This window comes from Geotrypetes seraphini, chromosome 4 (genome assembly GCF_902459505.1).
Source record: "Geotrypetes seraphini chromosome 4, aGeoSer1.1, whole genome shotgun sequence".
In the NCBI taxonomy this organism is placed as follows: Eukaryota; Metazoa; Chordata; class Amphibia; order Gymnophiona; family Dermophiidae; genus Geotrypetes; species Geotrypetes seraphini.
In genome coordinates, this window is record NC_047087.1 from 17,115,057 (window position 1) to 17,136,724 (window position 21,668).

At 42.4% G+C, this 21,668-nt stretch overlaps 1 protein-coding gene and 1 long non-coding RNA gene across 5 annotated transcripts in view; one reads left to right on the forward strand and one right to left on the reverse strand.

The window, feature by feature from the left end:
• Positions 1-498: 498 nt before the first annotated feature.
• LOC117359424 lies at positions 499-14,599 on the reverse strand. 2 transcript variants are annotated; one of them, XR_004539229.1, is made up of 4 exons: positions 14,465-14,599; positions 9,685-9,944; positions 2,168-2,256; positions 499-973 (listed from the first exon to the last, which is right to left on the reverse strand). It is a non-coding gene; the product is annotated as an uncharacterized LOC117359424 (long non-coding RNA). The 2 variants fall into 2 exon arrangements; XR_004539230.1 differs by lacking the exons at positions 499-973; positions 2,168-2,256 and adding an exon at positions 4,612-4,701.
• Position 14,600: 1 nt separating this feature from the next.
• The window catches only part of ZDHHC7 (zinc finger DHHC-type palmitoyltransferase 7), a 153,026-nt gene continuing 145,958 nt past the window's right edge, over positions 14,601-21,668 (forward strand). The window contains exon 1 of one of the 3 annotated variants that reach the window (XM_033942182.1): positions 14,601-14,723. The gene's annotated coding sequence lies outside the window, so the exon portion shown is untranslated. Of the gene's footprint in view, positions 14,724-14,888; positions 14,966-21,668 lie in introns of those variants that run through there. The other 2 variants (XM_033942185.1, XM_033942183.1) reach the window with 2 other exon arrangements.

Sequence of the window (21,668 nt, forward strand, 5' to 3'; positions counted from 1 at the left end):
AGGAGTGGTACCAGCATCCTGACCAAGACAGCTCCTAGGGCAGACTGCCCCTCCTTAATATGCCACTGAAGCCAGGGTAGCCTTTAAGCTTCGACTGGAGCATCTAAAATGCTGATGTACACTCCCCCTTCCATATTCAGGGGGGTTAGCCGCAGAGCCGGCCCGCGAATAAGGAAAATTTGCAAATAACTTTTGGCCCAATTCTGACCCACTCCCGGACCTTACTTGGTGGTCTAGCAGTGATGTGGGGCAGGAGCAATCTTCCTACACTCCTGCCCTGTGCAGAGCTGTGCTGCTGAGTTCCTGTGGTCTCATGAGACTTCAACAGGAACTCCCTGTTGTAGTCTCATGAGACCACGGGAACTCACAGCATGGCTCTGCACGGGGCAGGAGTGTAGGAAGATCGCTCCTGCCCCGCGTCACTGCTAGACCACCAGGTAAGGTCCATGCATGAAGTTGCCACTGGAGCTGCGTCCATGGCTGAGGGTTGTGCTCCTGTTCTTGCCTCCTATCACCCCCCCTCCTCCTCACCGCGATCCAAGTCCCGGGGCCGGTTCTGGTCGATGCGTGCTGCCTCCGAGCGATTCTCTAGGGGGCTGGGGGAGGGCCAGGCAAAAAAATTGTGAATAGACAAAACCGCAATTGCCGAAACCGCGAATAGGGAGGGGGAAGTGTACACACCCAAATCATTTATAAAATGACATTCATAGTGATATCATAGTTATTTCTGTCATCAAACTGGTCAAGCACCAGATCAAGAGCAATTTCTGATTGAAGCTCAGTGCCGTAATGAATGTTGACAAGTTTTTGTAGTCTGAATAATCACTCCTAGCTCTCACTTGTCCCAGCAACCTGTGATTAATAATGCCAGAAGCCTTATCAGTTTTAAAAAGAAGAAAAGCTGAACTTGTTTCCTCCTGATTGCAAGTCTGGGCTCCATAACAGGAAAGTGGCCTGCTGAGTTCATTAGGATCTTAATGCGACATAAAAGCAGAAAAAAATACATATTTAAAATGTGTCAAACTGGTATCACAGTACAAATAAAGATATTTCACTGGCTGACAGCATTAGCTCATGGAGTGTGTCATAAAAGTATTGTTTTTTTAATCTTGCTCAGCAACTGTGAGGGCAAGAGATATTAATTAGTTGATAAGAGCTGGCATTAAAAACTGCTCCATATCAAATAATGGGGTGAGCTAAAGGACCGCAGCTCTTTGCTTTGCAGGAATCACTAGAAAACCCTCTCCAAATCAAATCTAAAAGTAAGAGAAACTCATTGTGCTAGTCAGAAATTCCTCTTGCAGCAAGTTCAAAAGTGGCACAATGACACGTTTTCCCATCCTCCATTATCAGACAGAGGCATCTCTACATGTGGGACATGGTAGGACGTGGCACAGGGCATTTTGAGGATTTGAAGGAGTTGAGGTGTGCCGGGGGGAGGGGGGGGTGTTGGAGGAGTTGTGTGCATGATAGTCCCCTCTCATTTTTCACCTTGAATTCCCCTTTCTTTCTTTCTTACCTTACCTCCCTATCTTGTAGAGGGACAGGGCACAGGCTCCTGGCACTGTACATGCTACCAGTCTCAGCCTGAGCTCCCAGTGGTGAGTCTCTCAGCCCTATCTCCCAATGGTGCGGTTTGGTCTCAGTGTCCCATATCCCAGCGATGAGACTTAGCCTCTATTTTTCCATCTTCCAGTGGTGAAGCTCAGGATCTTGGCTATTATGCTATTTTTATCGGCCTGGTCTGGCTCTGCTCATTCTTTTGGTCGTGGGCTCAAGCTGCCACCACTACTGCTTTTCTCTCGGCCCACATACTAACTGATTGTGTATATTTAGCCTACACTCTGCCCATGTGGATACCTACCTGCAAATTTTGCACTATCAAGAATATTTATGTAGTTACAGAATAGCATGTAGCCAAATTTCTGGCATTTAAGCGTAAATGTGCCCATGTAGCATGAAATGATTAATTTTGGCTGGATTTAACAATGATAAAATATAGCCTGAATCAAGATACGATTGATTTTTGCTGGATTTAGAAATATATTGTTTAAATAAAGCATGTTTCTGGTAGACTCTAGCTGGCAAGCTGCCCTCAAAAGGTGTTACGTACCCTCTTTTCAGTGAACACAAAGGGATGGCTAGGTGTAGCCCTGTATGTACTCACACTTTTTCTCTGAAAAATATGCATCATAAAGGTTCGGTATCAGTGTTAAACTGAATTCTATTCTCCAAGCCATGGACAGCACACAAAGGCTAGAATAGAACAAAAGACACAGAACGTAAGCCATTCAAACCTGAGATAAAATGAGACCTGAAACTCCCCAGACAAAGACATGATTAAAATTCAACCAGACCCTGCCCGGCCAAAAAGCAAACCAGAAGACCTCATGCATTTAGAAACAGGACGTTTGAATTGAAACTCCTAAGTTGTTTGGATACCATGCCAGACTCAGGGATTGGGCATTGCGCCTGGGTTCCTGCCTTGGTAACTGGACGGGTCTTCTATCCCCCAAAGTCCAGAAAAGAGGGAGAATAACCTATGCTCTCTCTTTGGATTGTCACTGGACATTCTGCACATCTTGCTTTAATTTCTCCTCTGCAATCAAGATGTCATGTGCTCACCCTGCCATGTACTCCTGAAGAACTGTTCTACCAGTAAGACCTGTGTCAGAGTGAGTTACTTTTAATCCAGTTTAAAATTAATCATTCTGCTTCTCTAGCAATATTTTATCTTGTGGCATATTTCCCTTGTGCGATGATCCCTAAATTGTAACTAAAATTTATTGCATTGCATGATTAATCTTATAAATTTTCTCTGTAAAAATAAAATTCTAGTTCCTCTCATTTAGAAACATAAAGGCAGATAAAGGCCAAATGGCCCATCTAGTCTGCCCATCCACAGTAACCATTATCTCTTTCTCACTCTGAGAGATCCCACGTGCCTATCCCAGGCCCTCTTGAATTCAGAGATAGTCTCCGGCCAATCAAAAAACTAGCAACTGGTGAGGACCAGTCGCTTGTGCTAAAACCCTGCTCTCTGCCCCGATTCTCCAGCTCTGGCCGCCCTGCAGTAACGTGCCAGAGTGAAATCCCCAACGGACAAGGCCAAGAAGCCTGTTTAGAGTGCTGCGGGCCCGACGCTGCTTCGGTTGAAGGTAGGGGTCGCTCACGGTCGGCAGGGAGGGAAGGATGGAGGGTCGACAGGGGTTCAGCTGCATGGATGGGGGGGCAGGTTGAAGTGTTGCAGGCGGATCCTGGGACTAGGGCTTATTTTTGGGGTAGGGCTTATTTTCGGGGAAACACGTTAATACCCTTTCCGTAAAAAAGTATTTCCTCAGATTACTCCAGAGCCTATCACCTCTTAACTTATTCCTATGCTCTAAGTTTCTGTTAATATCATACAGAGCTAAACTTTAAACAGGCAGTGCATTACCCAAATTAATATCTATTTAATATAAAATATATTCCTCTCTTTAAGGGTGATATATTTTATTGGTGGATAATTAATGTAACACACAGATACAAGCATATGTGCTAGTATTCTGGTAGTATATGCCATACAAAGCTTTTCTTTTCTAGTGATCACACAAAATATGGCCGTTTGGGGAAGGATGGGCTGGAGAGGGCTTCAATGGCTGGGAGGGTTTAGATGGGATGGAGTAGGTTTTAATGGAGATTTCAGCAGTTGGAACCCAAGTACAGTACTGGGTAGAGCTTTGGATTCTTGCCCAGAAATAGCTAAGAAGAAAAAATTTAAATTGAATCAGGTTGGGCAGACTGGACGGACCATTCGGGTCTTTAGCTGCCGTCATCTACTATGTTACTATGTTACATGGGGCTAATAATCTAATCTAATCTTCATTTTATATACCAAATTTACTCCCTAAGGAGTTCGACTCGGTTTACAGTTCGTTAAAAAATGAAACATAGCAAGTAAAAACTGTGGAATAAAAACAGAAATTGGTTAGATTAGATGGATGGAAAAAGTTAGAAAAAAGCATGTTGAATTGCTTAAAATTACTATATGACAGCTAAAATCAAATTAACTATTGTGAAAACAACCAGGTTTTTAAACTTTTTCGAAATTGAAATAATTGATCTACCAATCTTAGAGAATCTGGAAGTCCATTCCAAATTCTAACCAATTTAAAAGTAAAAGATTTGCTAAGCTTCCCAGTGCATTTACTACCTTTCTGAAGGCAGCGGTTCTCAATCTCCATTTGCTGCTAAGTGTGTAAACTGAAGTGTCTGGAGGGATGCTAAGGAAATTCACATCACCCTATTTATGATAAATACTGTTTTTCTAGGCTATATTATGCTGGAAGCCAGAAACTGAAGAGCTGGATTAATTTAGAAAATCAGCATTATTCCTTAGGTACCAGGTACTGTACTTACAGGACAGACATTTCTTTTGACAAAGAGGGAACAAGCTACCCTGTTCCTTTAACACCCTACAAATATAAGGCCAGCTTCTTAAAGTTCACAAGATTAATAAAATCAAATTCTTAGATACTCAGACTGCCATTCTATGAAAAAAGCAATGGAAGATCCATGGTGGAATATATTTATTAAAATAAGTTACAATATGAATTTTTAAGAAACTCAAGTGTCCTGTATTTCAGCCAAGTCAAAAGTTGGAAGGTTTTGTTTCTGGATATTTTCAACAGCTCCTCTGAATGCATCCGGTATCACCATCTCCTACAAAAGCATTATATAATCTACAGTAATTTATGCAGTGTGTAATTCCTGCAAAATTATACAGTGTTTTATTTTGTAATCTCTTTCTCATTCTGCATTCTATATACTTCGTGCCTTCCAAGATAAGTCACAGAGATACATCAATGCTTCTATGCCAAAAATCCAACAACAGTAAGTGTGTGTTCAGGGAGGTTAGATAACAGCTTGAAGATTGCAGAACATGTGGAACTGGGAGTCCTGGTTTTACATTCCTGCTTTTAATCCCACAGATATAATCAAGAAATCATCATTTTAGCTCCCAGCAAATTACATCACACACTTCAGCAGCTGACAATGTATAAAGCAAGTATAGCCTGTAACCCTGATGTGTATTCTAATGCCCATTATGATGTCATAAATAAACATATGCAGCCCTTAATCTCCAATTAGCAGAGAGGAAGTTACCAATAACAGTGTTGGGCAGACATACACTTCACAGATGTTTGATGATTAGTTTGGATTTAAATCCCATGATCAAATGATCTAACAGGCTGAAGGTTTCAAAGTATAAATATAAGGTCAAGTGAATAGTTGCAAGACCAAAGTGACCTACTTGACTAAGAAAACTGGTTGTCCCTTTGCAATTCACAGGGCAGGATAACCCATTCTATTTAAAACAGCAACACCTAGAATTATTTGGATATCAGTAAAGTACCCTGGTAATGGAAAGTATGTTAATACAATGGCAAAGCTGTATTATGCTGTTGTGTTTAGCAGAGCCTGGAGTATGACTGAAGTCTTTCTTCTCATCTTGAGAAACCTCTGGTTATTCATTACAGGTGCTTCAGTTCTTACTAGAGAATTTGTCCCCGTCCCCACAGGAAATCAATTTCCCCGTCCTGTCCCCGCGAGTCTTGTCGCTGTCCCTGCCCCATTCCTATAAGCTCTGCCTTAATAGCACAAGCCTTAAACACTTATGATTTTAAAGTGTTTGAGGCTTGTGCAGATGAAGACCAAGCTTGAAGGTATGGGGCTGGGACAGGAAAAGAACTTGCGGGGATGGGATGGAAAAATGAGTCCCCGTGGAGACGGGGAAAAATTTGTCCCAGAATCATTCTGTAGTTCTTACCCAAACACTACCATCTTACTAATGGTGCTGTAGCTGAAACAGACACTTTCAGTACGTGACTATAACTTGCTATTATGCATTAGGAGAATACATTCATATGGAATGACATGTTTATTTTTGTGTTGCTTTTAACCTGGAATGATAGGAAAGAACCTGAAAGTTCAGGGTTTGTTTTTTTTTCTATTGTCTGAACAAAAACAAAAAGTCCTGTAAACAGGGAAACTAAAGAAAATGAGAAATGTTTGGTCTGCACATCCCTATTATGCATATGCTCATGCATAAGGCTTTCGGGCCTCAGACACTGAAAAATAGACTCAACAAAAGAAGGGGGAACACTCACAATAAGTAATATACCTGTTTAAACTATCCAGCGGAGCTCAGAACCAAAGGTAGTATAGAAATCACAAACAGGGACAAGCCCTCAAATGTGTTTTCATCGTGTCTATCATTGCCCCATCTTAAGTTAATTAAAAGGTTTTTGCATGTAATTTCAAGATGAACTATATTGCTCAAAAGTCCATTTCAAATGTATGTGAAAAAGGAAAAACACATTTGTCCCCGTTTGTGATTTCTATACCACCTTTGGTTCTGAGCTCCGTTGGATAGTTTAAACAGGTATATTACTTATTGTGAGTGTTCCCCCTTTTTTTGTTGAGTTGATCATCCTTTCGGGACACTTTTAGATTGGATTTAGCATTACCCAGTAGTGTGTTTACTGAAAAATAGACACCAGGAAAAATTTGCTCTCCATTATTCCATAAAGGACACTCCAAGTTGAGTGCTATTTATAGAATAATGCCAACTGTGTACTCTGGTGTCCAACTTTGGGCATGAAGGCTTACACAAACTGAAATCTGATATAAACCCTGGTGTACAATGTAGGTGCATAGCTCCCAAATTCTAACAAACTGCGTAAGAAATGGCCTCCTTCGGCCAAATGTGTAATGGTTAACTTAGAGGTCAACACCCCTTGGCTCAGACCAGCATACAGCAAGAAAAGATGAGACTGATGAAACTCATTGGTGACCTCCAGACAGCAAAGGAGAAACTGCATACATCTTTAGCCAAGAGACAGAAGTCTATCGCAGTTCTCCCAACAAAAAGAAGTGACGAACAAGAGTTAGTTCAAATAAAAGGCAGACCACCACCTTCGGAAGGAATGTAAAGCAAGCAATGTTCTGATGGATACACCAGCTTCCATAAAACAGAGAAAGGGATCCTAGAAGAAAAGGGCTTGCAACTCACAAACTCCTTCTAGTAGAAATAGCGACCACAAAATAATTTTTTGAGCAAGATCTTTCTGAACAGGCTCAAAAAGGAGCCTTCTGCAGAGCACTCAAAACTAAGTTGAGATTCCAGTCTGAACAAGGAGCACGCAATGGGAGCATGAAGTGGACTACTCTTTATTCTCTATCTCCACCTGATGGTAGATGGACAAAACCCACATTTCATGGATTTATCTGATCCTAGATGTAAAGTTATATCATTTTATGATAGTATTCAAATCCAAGCTAAGGCCCACTTTTTTGATGCTACTTTCAACCCCTAACTCCTACTCACCATAAAATTACCCATCCTATCATTCTCTCTGCAAGAAACTTTCCAACCCTATGGGGCTCATAATCAAAACTTAAATATGTCTTAAAAAAACCACGCCCAAGTCGGCAATTGGACGATCTAAAAGACAGGTCATCCAAGTACTGATAATTGAAATGGCTTTTTGGACATATCCAGGGATATTTTAGGCCTCTGAATTCCGCTGTGCGCCCAGAGCTGAAAGAGGCATTCTTAGAGGAGTGGTTAGGGCAGGATGTGGGCCGAACTAGACTTAGTCATCCTACATGGATAATCGAAGGTTTGACGAGACTGCCTAGGCGAAAGTTATACATTGTGAGTTAGATGAAGTAAAGACTTGTATAAGTGCCCAAAAGGTATAAAAAAAAGTGACCAGATAACCACTGCAGAGACAAAGTAAAGACCCACACACACTCCCCCTGTGTTCACTGACCCCATTGCACCCCCACAAAGTTCAGAATAAAAACGTGCATAACTGCCTCCAGAACATCAGATCGGAAAGCTTAGTAGAGATGCACAGAGGTAGCCTAAGTAGTCTGGGGGGTGGTCTAGTGAACCATAAAGAGGAGGATCCAGGCCATGGAAGATGTGAGACCACCAAAACCCTACTCTACTGTCATATAGGTACCACATGCAGCCATAAGGGCTATTGGGGTTGTAGACAGGTGAGTATAGTGGCTTTTGTGGTTGTTGGGTTTTTTTTTTTTGGGGGGGGGGGCTCACCATAACCTATAAGGGAGTTCTGGTGAGATGTTTATATGGCACCCTTTTTGTGAAGTTCACAGCAGAGCTCTAATAAGGTGCCCCTCTGCTCTTGCTATGTCTGGGTGGCCAATCCATCACAATGCTGTCTCCTCCCACGTCCAAAAAGTCTGTTCTGGGCGTTTGGGACTTGGACTTGGTCGAGAATGTGGTATAAAGATAGACGTAGTGGCAGTCTGGATGATCAAACGCCCTGGACATATAGATAGATGATTTTTGAAAAATGGAATAGTTTAGACGTACTTTTCGAGAATGGACATTTTACTGGTGCCAACTTTGGGCGCCTAGCACCCTACGTCTAAATCGGACTTATTCTTTTGATTATGGCCCTCTATATATCCTGTCTGTCCAAATTAGATTGTAAGCTCTTCTTAGCAGGGACCTTCTACTGCATGTTAAATATACAGCGCTACGTACGCTTTTCAGCACTATAGAAATGATAAATAGTAGTAGTAGTGGTTTGTATTTTTAGTGTTCTCTGTACAGGTATATATTGCAATATATATGTATAAATAAAATACATTAAAAACTATTGCCCACCTGTGTCGGCATCTGTGTCGGGTATTCATGCCTATTTACCATGTCTACAATGTTGATCTTTTCCCCAAGTTTATCTCCTCATCTTTTCTCAGCATATTGGCTGCTCTTGCTCATCAGTCAAGTTCACATTGACATTGCGTGCATCCCTTGAGTGCATCATTTGAAAAAAGCCAACAATTTTGGGGGGGAAAACTCCAGGATATCTATCTTAGCCCATTATTTCTAGAATTCCAAAGGGTATTCTTGAAAAGAAGTGAAAATGAATATTAAAAATTCAGACAGCAAAAAATACAAGATGTCCTAACTAGAAATCCAGAAGTTTATATAAACTACACAAATGCATATTAAATACCCAAATCAGCTTCCTTCTAAAATTTCTGACTTATGAATTTAAGCTGGTTATTATAGCTTGTTTATATAAAGGCTGAAAAGCACTTCTGCTACATTTTTATATTTGAGGAGTCTTTTTCAAGCAACATTTTCATCAAAGTGAAGTACTTCCAAGGCTCTTTCCAATTTCTATTACCATATGTACTCAAATATAAGTCGAGACCCCCATTTCCCCCCAAAAAGGAAGAAAAATGGTTGACTCGAATATAAATCGGACAGCTTAATATTCAAGTGCCCTACCCTGCCAGGATCTGAATCTAGTGCCCCTTCCCTCCCTCCCAGGCTCTCCACCGTATCCCCCCTCCCCTGTCCATCGTACCACCTCTGCCACTGGAATCCCTGGTGGTCCAGAGGTGTAGCAGGCAGGAGCGCTGAAAGGGGGGGTAGGGTGCAAAGCCTGGTGGCCCAGCAGAGGCCTGCAATAAGTTGGAGAGGGGGGCACTGGCCTGAATATATACCAGGATCCCGGGCCCAAACATCCCAGTTTATATTTGAGTATATACGATAGTTCACATTCTATTTTGGGTTTACTTCATGAGCATATCTGCAGATCACATGTTAAGAGGAGTTCCATGACTTGCTTGCACAGGTGGGAAACCCTACTTTACCTTGGCAACACTTTGAGAAGCTATGGGAGATTTCAGTTAATTCGAAGTCACAATCCATGTCTTATGTTCCTTTCGTGTAGTGGAATTTCCCAGGTCTCCAGTGGAGGAGGTTGGGGATGAAGCAAAGTCAGCATTGTTTCCTCAATCTGGTGTCCTGTCACCGACACCTCCAGCGCTTCTGACTGACAGTTCATCTTGATATCTTGGTATTGTAGGAAACAATTTCCACTCAGTGTATGCTCCTTTTTGCCAAACCTGTTCTGAAATTAGATAGGGTTAAACTCAAAAAGGTATTGAAATAAAACCGAATTCAGCTGTTTTTGATGAGCAAAGATTAAAAACTGACACAATTACCATCATGACTAAAAAGCTTATGCAGTACATTCTTGGGAAATTCTTATGTTGGTCTGGTCCAACACTAATGTATTTCAAAGCTTGCAAAGAATTTAGCAGCAAGTTTAAGAACACAGGGCAAATCAGTTAAGAGAGCTTTAAGACTTGACCAGTTACAAAGCAAGAAAAAAACAAACAAAGCTTTAGTAAACTAAACCTACAGAACAAAGAATAAAATAAATCGTGTAATTTATTCATGCCTGCTAATTTCATTTCTTTTGAGTCCTACTAGACCAGTCTGTGCTAATTGGTTGTGTCCCTTTCTGACCAGCAGATGGAAGTAGAAAAATCTGAACTTTTCCAATGACACCACAAGTATAAAGGCTATTTGCTGGAATTAGGTATTCAACATACCCTCTAATGCAGTGGTTCCCAACCCTGTCCTGGGGGACCACCAGCCAGTTTGAGGATATCCCTAATGAATATGCATGAGAGAGATTTGCATATAATGGAAGTGACAGGTATGTAAATCTCTCTCATGCATATTCATTAGGGATATCCTCAAAGCCTGACTGACTGGTGGTCCCCCAGGACAGAGTTGGGAACTACTGCTCTAATGAATATGCATGAGGCAGATTTGCATATAATAGAGGTGACAGACATGCAAATCTGCTTCATGCATATTGTGACCAGTCAGGCTCCGTGCCTGCCTTGGTCCCTGTGGTTTACCTATTGTCCACCAGGGGAGCAAGAGAAGCAGGACCTGAAAGCAAGCCAAGGTCCTATAATCTAGGTCACCATCGGGGGAGCCCAAAGAGAGGAGCAGATCCCTGCTGACTCAGGTAGATCAGGGCGTGTCCCTCCCCTTGAAAGGCCAGCAGTCCTCAACAAACTGTTAGGCAGGATAGGGAGGAAGCTGAGGGCTCTCTCCCACGAGGCCCTGCCTGGCTCAAGCAGGGGTAATGGCTGTGTGCCCCTGGAGGTGGAGGAAGCTGGAACCCCTCAAGAATTACCAGGACCTGCTGAGGAAACTCCCATGGAATTAGAAGTGGAGCTGCCTGCTGAGGAGCTGTGTGTGATTCCAGAACCGATGGATGTGGAAGTAGCGATCAGCTCAGACTGAGCAAAGACTGTGAGTGTTTGTTCCTATTTTTGTGGCTGGGTTCTTTTCCTACTCCCACTCATTTTGTAAGGACTTTCTGAACTGTGCCATTGTGAGTAGAGCTAGGAGTGAGTGGGGGGAGAAGTTTGCTGATATCCGGGAGGGAATTTTTGAAAGCTGTTTTTGTGCTTTTGGAAGGGCAAACTTATGGCACTCCTCTTTGCCCAGCCCTGATATATTTTAGGCTGGAGGCTTTATGTTTTGGTATTTGCACTAAGGATATTGGAGTGAAAAAGCATATTCTACAGACACTATTTTGAATACTGTGGACTGCATTTACCTGAGCTCTGCTGTGGAGCAGACTTGGGGAAAAAAATTTGGGATATAAGCAACCTTGTGAAAGAATATATCACAGGCAGGACTGGTTCATTGAGAGAGAAAACCTGAATGCTGTCAGGGTTTTCCCTCTGCTTTCTTTTGGTTTTTTTTTTTTTCTTGTTTGAACATTTATTCGCTACATTGAACTCTGAGCCATTTTGATTGTTTATTACCATTCATTCTTTATTACCATTCATGTTGGTGTTTTGTTTGAGTTCCTTAAAAATCCTGCAGGGTGACTCCAGTCTGAGCCACACGCCGGTGCACTTTTTGTTGGTGGCCACTGGAGACACTGCTGAGTCCCAGCCTAGGGCTCCAGTGCTGGCTACAATATTCATTAGGGATATCTTAATTCCCCGTTTCAGACAAGAAAGGAATAGAATTAAAACCCTAAACAGTCCCTAATACAACCAGGGCTGTAGAGTTGGTAAATACATCCTTCAACTCAGACTCCTCAGTTTCTGGTACCCATGACTCTGACTCCATTCCCAAAACTGTCTCCGACTCCGACTCCACAGCCCTGACTACAACAGTCTTCCAGGGCAGATCCCAGACTAGTCCAGTAGGACTCAAGGAAAGAAAATTAACAGATATGAATAAAATTTAATCTTTCTTATTGTATAGTTAGACCAGTCTGCACAAAAGAAATGCACAGGAGTCCTTTAACAGCAGGGAAGATAAGGCTATATCCTGTTTGGCCAGGATGTCTGTCTTGTAATACTTTATAAATTGAACGCAGCAATGGCCAGATTGTCACTTGGCAAATATCTTCCAGTGGGATGGCCTAAGCATCCACCCTGGAAGCTGCCTGGACTTGGGTCAAGACAGCCTGCAGCCCCACCACAGTAACTTTGCGCCTCACTATGTAGGCTGATGCAATGACCAGTTTAATCCAGCAAGTTATAGAGGACTTGGATGCTGCCTCCCCTTATTCAGTCCCTGAAACAAGAGAGAGCTTGTTGGATTTTCTAAAGGGATTAGTCACCTTCAAATAACCTCCTACTTCCCCCAAATATCCATCTTATGGACCTTGTGAAAGGAATCAGAACTATTGTTCTTGAAGGCTGACAGAACCACCACCTGCTTGAAATGAAAACCATGGGTCAAAAAGGATGAAATAATCCTTATCAAAACAGAGAGATCCAAGAAAGACAGGTAGGGATCCCTACAGAATAATAACTTGCCTTCACAGTGCGCTCTCCAGCCCACCAGGCTGCAACAGTCCCATGTGCTTCCTGCTCAATATAGTCCCAAGTGAACTAATATAATAGCCTGGACCAATACGGAAAAATGATGCCGATGAGAAAAATGACGAACTCTCCTTAACATCTGTAAACTAAAGAAACATTTTTTCGATACATTGTTAATTTGATTAGTCGAAGAAAGAGCAGAATCCAAAACAAACCCAAGGATTCTGGATGAGAATTCAATCTTCAGGATATCGCCAGAATTTAATTGTACAGAAGGTAAATTCTGTGTAATAGGACCAAGCCATAGAAGTTTAGTTTTGGTAGTATTTAATTTCATATGTACAGAGGAGGCGCAGTCTTAAAATACAAAAATTGATATCTGCTGTTAAATTTGACAATGATGGATCAACATCAAGTAAGATGAAAATATCATCAGCATAAGAAAAAATTGATTCTGAGGTAGATAAGTTCAAATATTTTAGTGTGTGTATATATATATATATATATACATGTATATATATATATATATATAATAATATGGAAGACAATGGAGCACCCTGAAGTACTCCACAAACAGGAGGCCAAGATGGAGAAAATTTACCCTCAGCATGTACTTGATAAGATCGCAGTTTCAAGAAGCCGCTGAACCAATTCAGAACTCTCTGATCCAAGTCGATATTAATCAATAGTTGCATTAGGATATCGTGATCAGACATCAAAAGTTGCCAAAAGATCAAACTGTAACAAAATAGCACATCTGCCATGGACCAAAAAGTGAACTTTTGCCACCAATGAAACAAAGACCTCAGGAACACCTACAGGCAAACCTCTTAATAATAACTTTATTTTTATATACCGCCATACCACAAACGGTTCTAAGCGGTTTACAAGAGAAGAGACTGTATACAGACAACATTATGTGAGAACTTTCAAATTTACATTGTCTTGTTAAGTTTAGTCGGGTTTTATCTGGAAGTGTATTGGGAGTACATCAGGTTGAGGTGGGGTCAGAGAAATTTGTCAAAGAGATAGGTTTTTATTGACTTTCTAAACATTTGGTACAAAAGTGCATTTGAGATGAAGTTGGTTAACCATTTGGTCCATTTGCCTGTTTTGAATGATAAAGTTCTATCGAGGTATCTCTTGTAGGTGCAGCCCTTTAGGGATGGAAAAGCGAACAAGTAGGTACTAGTGTATTAGTTGTGCCTGGGAATTCGAATTGGTGAGACAGATAAGATGGGGATGAACCTGTCATGGTTTTAAAGCAAAGGCAAGCAAACTTAAAAAAGACCCTTGCTTCCACAGGCAGCCAGTGTAGTTTTCTGTAATATGGTTCTCAACCCTGTCCTGGAGGACCCCCCCCAGGCCAATTGGGTTTTCACGATAGCCCTAATGATTATGCATGGAGCAGATCTGCATGCCTGGCACTTCCATTAGATGCAGATCTCTCTCTCATGCATATTCATTAGGGCTATCCTGAAAACCCAACTGGCTTTGGGGGGGGGGGGGTTCTCCAGGACAGGGTTGGGAACCACTGGTCTAGACCAGGGGTAGGCAATTCCGGTCCTTGAGAGCCACAGGCAGGTCAAGTTTTCAGGATCTCCACAATGAATATGTATGAGATGGATTTGCATACGCTGCCTCCACTGTATGCAAACTTCTTTCATGTGCATCCATTGTGGAGAGCCTGAAAACGCGACCGGCCAGGGGGCACTTCAGGCCCGAACTGCGACGGACTCCGCAGGCTCCTGATGTCCAAAACCCACTCCAGGCTCACCTTCGACCCGCACCCTTTGTCCAAGCAGCGCCCGCACGGCCCAACACAGTGCCCTCAGTGCGGGGAAAAAGCAGTTAACAGCTCTTTGCGCGCGCGCCCCTCCTCCTCCTCCTCCTCCTCCCACCTCCCTCTGACGTAACTTCCTGCTTCCGGCAGGGCGGAACGGGGCAGAGGGTGAGAGAAGTTACGTCGAGGGAGGGGCGGGGCACCGGAGAAGCGAAAACGGCGGGGACGGGCGCCCTGAGGCATGAGTTTGAAGGTAGGACCGGGGAGGGGGGGTCGTTTGTAGATTAAGGTTCGTGGGAGGGGAGGCCGCGGGGGAGGGGAGGAGACCCCCCTCCCCCTGGTCCTCGAACGCGCGTGACTGGGTATCTCTCAGGTATGGGCGGGTCCGCGGGGAACGAATGCCACCGTCTCGAGCCGAACCCTGCGCGAGACAGCTGCCCGGGCTGTAGGTTAAACCAATGACATGGAGCCTCGGAGCGCAACCAGGGCTTCCAGGTGATACCCAGCGCGCGCGCGCAGCTTGTGTTGTCTGCAGGCTCGTTTTGCGCATATTTATTGGAGCTACAGTATTCTGAACACCCAACTGGCTGTGCGGTCCTTACTGTATAGCTTCGAAGAAACCCCAGAGCACGGATTTTCTGATCCTTCCCGAATTGTGGATCATTTGTAAAGCACTAGTCAGTGTGTTGGCACCGTGCAGATGCTCTTTTATGACACAATGAAGCTTGATTTCTTTTACACCGTTAAAAGTGTGCAATATGCCCTCTGAGTGGTATCTCGGGGGGGGGGGGGGATCTGAGAGAGAGCTTTTTATGTTAGGGTGTCGGGTTTATAGCTATGAAAGAAAGATGTTAAGCTCTCTTAACAGAGAAAAAAATATAAGAAATTAAGAAAACAAATAATAAGCCAGGCACTTGATGGCTGAGTGTGGAGCTTCTGTCATGAGATTAATGAGGACAATCTGCTGCAACACTATAAGCTAATGACACATTTTTTTGCATACACTCTGTGCTGTCTATTAAAATGTTTTATTATATTACATGTCAACACATTGTGCAAAATACTGTGCCATAATCTTCTACTGTTAACTTGAATATATTTTTTTTAACTGCTGTAATTGTCTGTTGCCTATGTTTGATTTATTCTTGCTGTATACCACATTGAGTAAATTTTTTCAAAAAGGTGGTAAATAAATCCTAATAAATAAATGCATAAGAACATAAGAAATGCCGCTGCTGGGTCAGACCAGTGGTCCATCATGCCCAGCAGTCCGCTCACAAAGCGGCCCTTTTAGTAAAAGACCAGCGCCCTAACTGAGACTAGCCCCACCAGCATTAATCATAGAAAGCCTGCCAGTGATGAGAGACATTGTTGTCCTTGTTATGTTTGGTTTCTGTTAATTTTTTTATTTCAAGGTTTATTCAAAAATTTATAAACCGCCCAATTGGCCTACTAGGCGGTGAACATTATATTATAAACATATATGGGGTAACTATAATCCTTGAAAACAATAGTCATAATTCAAAACATTTAAAAACAATACAAAAACAAACGGGAACAAAAATGGAAAAAGAATATAACTACAATTTATCAAGTAAGAAAAAGGACAAAAGGGAAGGTATCGTAAAGTAGATTAAAACTACATAGCCCTAAAAAGGGCATTTGTGAATGTTATATCCACTTTTACTAAGGTGCGCTAGCTGATTTAGCGCGTTGTAAATGCTAACACCTCCATAGAATATAATGGACGCGTTAGCATTTAGCGCACGCTAATATTTAGCGCGCACTAAATTGGCTAGCGTGCCTTACTAAAAGGACCCCTTAGTTAATAAGAGGGCTATAATTGGAAAAATAAATTGAATCAATAGTAAGGGCATCTTCATTGTGCACATGTCCACAGAAAATCATAGTGAAGGTACACATTTACCTATGAATTAGCAGTACAAAAATTTCTTGTAAATATTATTCATGCACAGAACATACTATTTTATGCATAGATGTGTGCTGGCACTTTTTACATGGACATGTGTACAAAGCTGCTACCTTCTTTTTTTATTTATTTATTATTTAAGCATTTATATACCACTTATAGCCTAAGTGGTTTACATTCAACAACTCAAGCATTTTTTCCCTGTCTGTCCTGGCGGGCTCACAATCTATCTAATGAACCTGGGGCAATGAGGGATTAAGTGACTTGCCCAGGGTCACAAGGAGCAGCATGGGATTTGAACCCACAACCACAGAATGCTGAGGCTATAGCTCTAACCACTGTGTCACACACTTTTAAAGTTGCAGGTACTTGATCAGATTGCAGAATAATGGAGGCAGAGATTTTATGATATGACTTTTTGTTTTGTATATTGTTTTATCAACTTTGTTATACATTAGATTGTATTGTACCGATTAATGTAAAACTGTAATTCACCTAGAAGCCTACCAATAGTGCAGAATATAAATAATAAATAAATAGAGGCATTCAAATCCCCAAAACTAACATTTCATCCTCTCGACCAACCCTTCTACACTGCCCCAGGCTTGGCAATAAAGTTTTCATGTTTTGCACATGTTAAAATCTTCTTTACCTCTGTGCATTTCAGAAGAGTATGTAAAGGCTTTATTACAATTCATTTTAATACACTGTGCACCAATGTCTACCATACAAATTAACTACTGTGCTGAGCCCTTTTCTGCATTGTGCAGCCAGTAATATGCACATAGAATGCTTGTTAACAGTTTGATTCTGACTGAGATAGCTTTCTTCATCAGAACATAAATATTTAATCCCTCTCTCCTCAGAGCATCAGAGGATTTACCTCGCCGGCCCGCAGTAAGAAGCTCTTCCATGGTTTAATAAAAACAACCCTAAGGGCTCCTTTTACAAAGGTGCACTAGCGTTTTCAGCACACTAGCCGAAAAATTACTGCCTGCTTAAAAGGAGGTGGTAGCGGCTAGCACACGCTAAAACCTCTAACACATCTTTGTAAAAGGAGCCCTAAATGTCTACAGAAAGAAAAAGTTAACTAACCCCTCCTTTTACAAAACCGCAAAAGCGTTTTTTAGCACAGGCTGGCGTGCTGAATGCTCTGTGCTACTCCTGACACTCACTCATAGGAACTCTGTGACTGTTGGGAGCATAACAGAACATTTAGCGTGCTGGCCTGCGCTAAAAAACGCGTGCTGGCTATTCTCAAACATCTGATTCTTTTTCCATCTATGACATCCTAAGCCCTCAAAAAATTCTTCATACTTGGTCCTCTAACCCGTCATTGTAGTTCCTTTCTATCCCATCTCCTGTAAACCGTGCCGAGCTCTACGAATGTGGAGATGATGCGGTATACAAACCTAAGGTTTAGTTTAGTTTAGTAAAAGGAGGGGTTAGTTAACTTTTTCTTTATGTAGACATTTAGGGTTGTTTTTATTAAAGCGTGGAAGAGCTTCTTACTGCAGGCTGGCGAGGCAAATGCTCTGATACTTCCTAGGAGCGTCGGGGGCATTTACCTCTCCGGCCCATGGTAAGAAGTTCTTCCGTAGTTTAGTAAAACCCAGCGTTAGAGGAAAAAGTTTATTTAATTAAGACTAAGGGTTCCTTTTTTAAAGGTGCATTAGGGGCTTAATGCGTTGAATAGCGCGCTAGCCGCTACCGCCTCCTCTTGAGCAGGCAGTAGTTTGTAGCGCACGCTAATCCGGTGTGTATGCTAAAAACGCTAGCGCACCTTTGTAAAAGTAGCCCAAAGACTATGAGGTTCTTTGCCTAAGCTGCAGTAAATGCTAGCACACCCTTACCATTGGACGTGCTGAAGCATCTTGTCATAAATTTGCATTGTGTACATCAATCGTGCACTAAAATGTATTTTAATTTTTTTTTTGTTTGCTTGTTTTGGTTGTGGAGAGTGGGTGTGTAAATGCAAATTAGTACAACTATATTGCTGTGTGCTGATTAGTGAATGAGACCTTACTGCCTAAAAATATTAGCATATCAGCACTTACTGGCTATGTGCTAATGGCTGATGGCTGTACTGAATTAGAGAAGGGATTTAAAAATAGAGGATTTCTCTACATGAGTGTTCATAGTGCTGTATCAAATGAACTTGGAGCCCAGTGGAACAAGAAACTGCTGGGTTAAAAAAAGTGTTGTTTTTATTTTTTTTAATATAGTATCCATTTTTAGATGCATGCAGAATCGATTCAGTGGAGAAACAATGTGTACCTCCTAAGGTAGCATGGAAAATTGAAACTAACCCAAGCTAATTTTAGATACATTTCTGAGACAGAAAAGATACACAGACTGAGCATTACAGTTGTTACTAATTGCTCACTTAGGCCCCCTTTTATTAAGGTGCACTATGCATTTTAGCATGCGCTAAATGCTAATGCGTCCATAGACTTATAATGGGCGCGTTAGCATTTAGCACGTGTGTATATTTAGCGCGCACAAAAACGCGTAGTGCACCTTAGTAAGAGGGAGTTAATCTTGAGTCCTGGTGAGGGTGTCTTCAGAATAATCTTCCTAATTGCCACCTCCTTTCATCTTCCAAATCTTTGTTCAACTCAGAGTAGCTGAGATATCCAGACTTAATAGTATGTGCACGGCAAAGCTAATACTGCTTTTTTTCTGTTGATCTCTGGTCAAGTGTTTCCTTTAGTATCTTTCAGGGTTGCTAAATTCACAAAAGATTTGATGCTGCTGGAGTTCAAGGGTGAAGATCTTTGCTTGTCTTGATTGGCTAGAGAGGGTAGCATGGTCAAAGTCTGTAGGGCTCAATTTTTGCAATTTCTTCAAGGCCTTATTGGCTGCCTGTACATCAGGGAGCAGTTCTATAACATTGGGGTTAATGTTTACTCACCCATTATGTGCTTAAAATGCTATTCTGTAAATATCTGCTTCACTTACATAGGGGATGTGTGCCTATTATTTATTGAATACTGAGTTGTGCATGTATCTGCAGCAGTTAGGTGCTTACGTTAACACCATGATTAATCTTACCAAGCTAATGTAATTGAAAGTTTTTTGTAATATCTCTTTCTCTGTAAACCGCTCTCAACTGTTTGTGGATTGCGGTATATAAAAATAAAGTTATTATTATTCTTTTTTATTATTATTATTCTATAGCTGGTGTAAGAATCCATGCCTAAATGTTCAGCACATATATGCCCAGTTGGGTTAGTATTCTGTAAAGCGGTGTTTCTCAACATGCGGTATGCGGCGCTGGTGCTGTATGTCTCCCAACTCCCTTCTGCCATCGCGTATATGCAGTGCCGTCGCTATGTGTCTCCCTTCCTCCTGCCGTCGCATATCTCCCGCCTTCCTCATTTTCTTTCCCCACCCAGAACAGCAGCAGCTCACTGTGTGACCTTTGCTAGGCCAGCCTGCCTCCGATGAAAGAGGAAGTTGCATCATTGGAGGCAAGCTGGACTAGCAAAGGCCCTGAGGCTGCCTGATGCAATTGCTGGCTCAGCAGTACCTCTCCTCTCCCTAGCGGCAGCTCACTGTGTGCTTTTAACTTCCTCATGCAGCTGCCGCTAGTGTTAGTTTAGCCGCGGTTCCATCGGGCAGCTTTGGGGGCCTTTGCTTGGCCAAACCACCTCCAACGTTAGAGGAAGTTGCATCATCAGAGGCGGGCCAGTCTAGCAAAGTCCCCATGGCTGCCTGATGAACCACGGCTAAACTAATGCTAGTGGCAGCTGCATGGGGAAGTTAAAAGCACATAGTGAGCTGCTGCTAAGAAGAGGAGAGGCACTGCTGGACAGGGAGAAATTTTGCTGGACATGGGTAAGGGAGAAGGGGTACTGCTGGATATGGGGAGAAGGAGAGGTGCTGATGGACAAGGGGGAGGGATAGGGAAGGGAGAAGAGGTGCTGCTGGACCTGGCAAAAAGCGAGGGGAAGGGAAAGGTGCTGCTGCTGGACTTGAAGGAGAAAGGAAAGGTGTTGCACGCTGGAGGGGAGGGTGAGAAGGTGCATGGGGAGAGAGCATATTGGTTGTGAGTGGGAATGGGGGGAGGGAAGGAAGGAAAATTGTTGCAGGATGAGTGAGAGTGATGAGACAGGGGAAAATGGACATGGTGTGGAGGAGAGGGAGAAATGGGGCATGGGAAGAGAACATGTTGTGAGTGGAGTTGGGGAGAGATGGACTGGGGAGTGGGAAGGAGGAATGTCACACTTGAGGGAAGGGGCGAGGAGAAAGAGTGCAAGAGGCAGGAAATGTTGGACTCATGGAGAAAAGGAGAGATGGATGGGTAGGGCAGAAAGAAAGGAAGGCGAAATGTCACACTCGGGGGAGAGGGCAGAGAGTAAAGTTTGACTCTAGAGCAGTCAAACCCTTTTAGGGTCACATTTTGGATTTGTAGGTACTTGGAGGGCCTCAGAAAACATTTAATATCTTATTAAAGAAATGACAATTTTGCATGAGGTAAAACTCTTTATAGTTTATAAATCTTTCCTTTTGGCTAAGTCTTAATAATAATATTGTATTTTATAGCTAAAGAGACATATAATCAAGAAACTTTTTATTTTACTTTTGTGATTATGATAACATACCGAGCGCCTCAAAATAATACCTGGTGGGCCGCATGTGGCCCCCGGACCATGAGTTTGAGACCACTGCACTAGAGGGAGTGGGAGAGATGCACCCTGGATCTTTCTCTCTTTCCCCACTCCCTTTGCAGCAGGGGAGGGAATGAGGGAAGGACAGCGAGAGAGAGAAGGAGATATGTTGCCTATAGAGGTGGAGGAGAGAGGAAGGAAGGAAAGTTGGACTCGTGGAGGGACAGAGAGAGATGTTGGTTGGGGAAAGGAATGAGGTGCGGAGGAGAGGAGGCGTGCAGGAGGCAGAAAGAAAGAAATATTGGATGCACAGTCAGAAGGAAGTGCAAACAGAGACCCATGAAATCGCTAGACAACAAAGGTAGGAAAAATGATTTTATTTTCAATTTAGTGATCAAAATGTGTCAGTTTTGAGAATTTATATCTGCTGTCTATATTTTGCACTATATTTGTCTATTTTTCTGTAGTTGTTACTGAGGTGACATTGCATATTTTAAAGTCATCTGCCTTGACCTCTGTGAAAACCCCCCAAATATAAATGATTACATTAGGGATTTCTATTCCGCCATTACCTTGCAGTTCAAGGCAGATTACAAAAGAATTATCCAAGATGTGTTACAACAAGAACTTACAAAAATAAAAAATAAAAATGGTC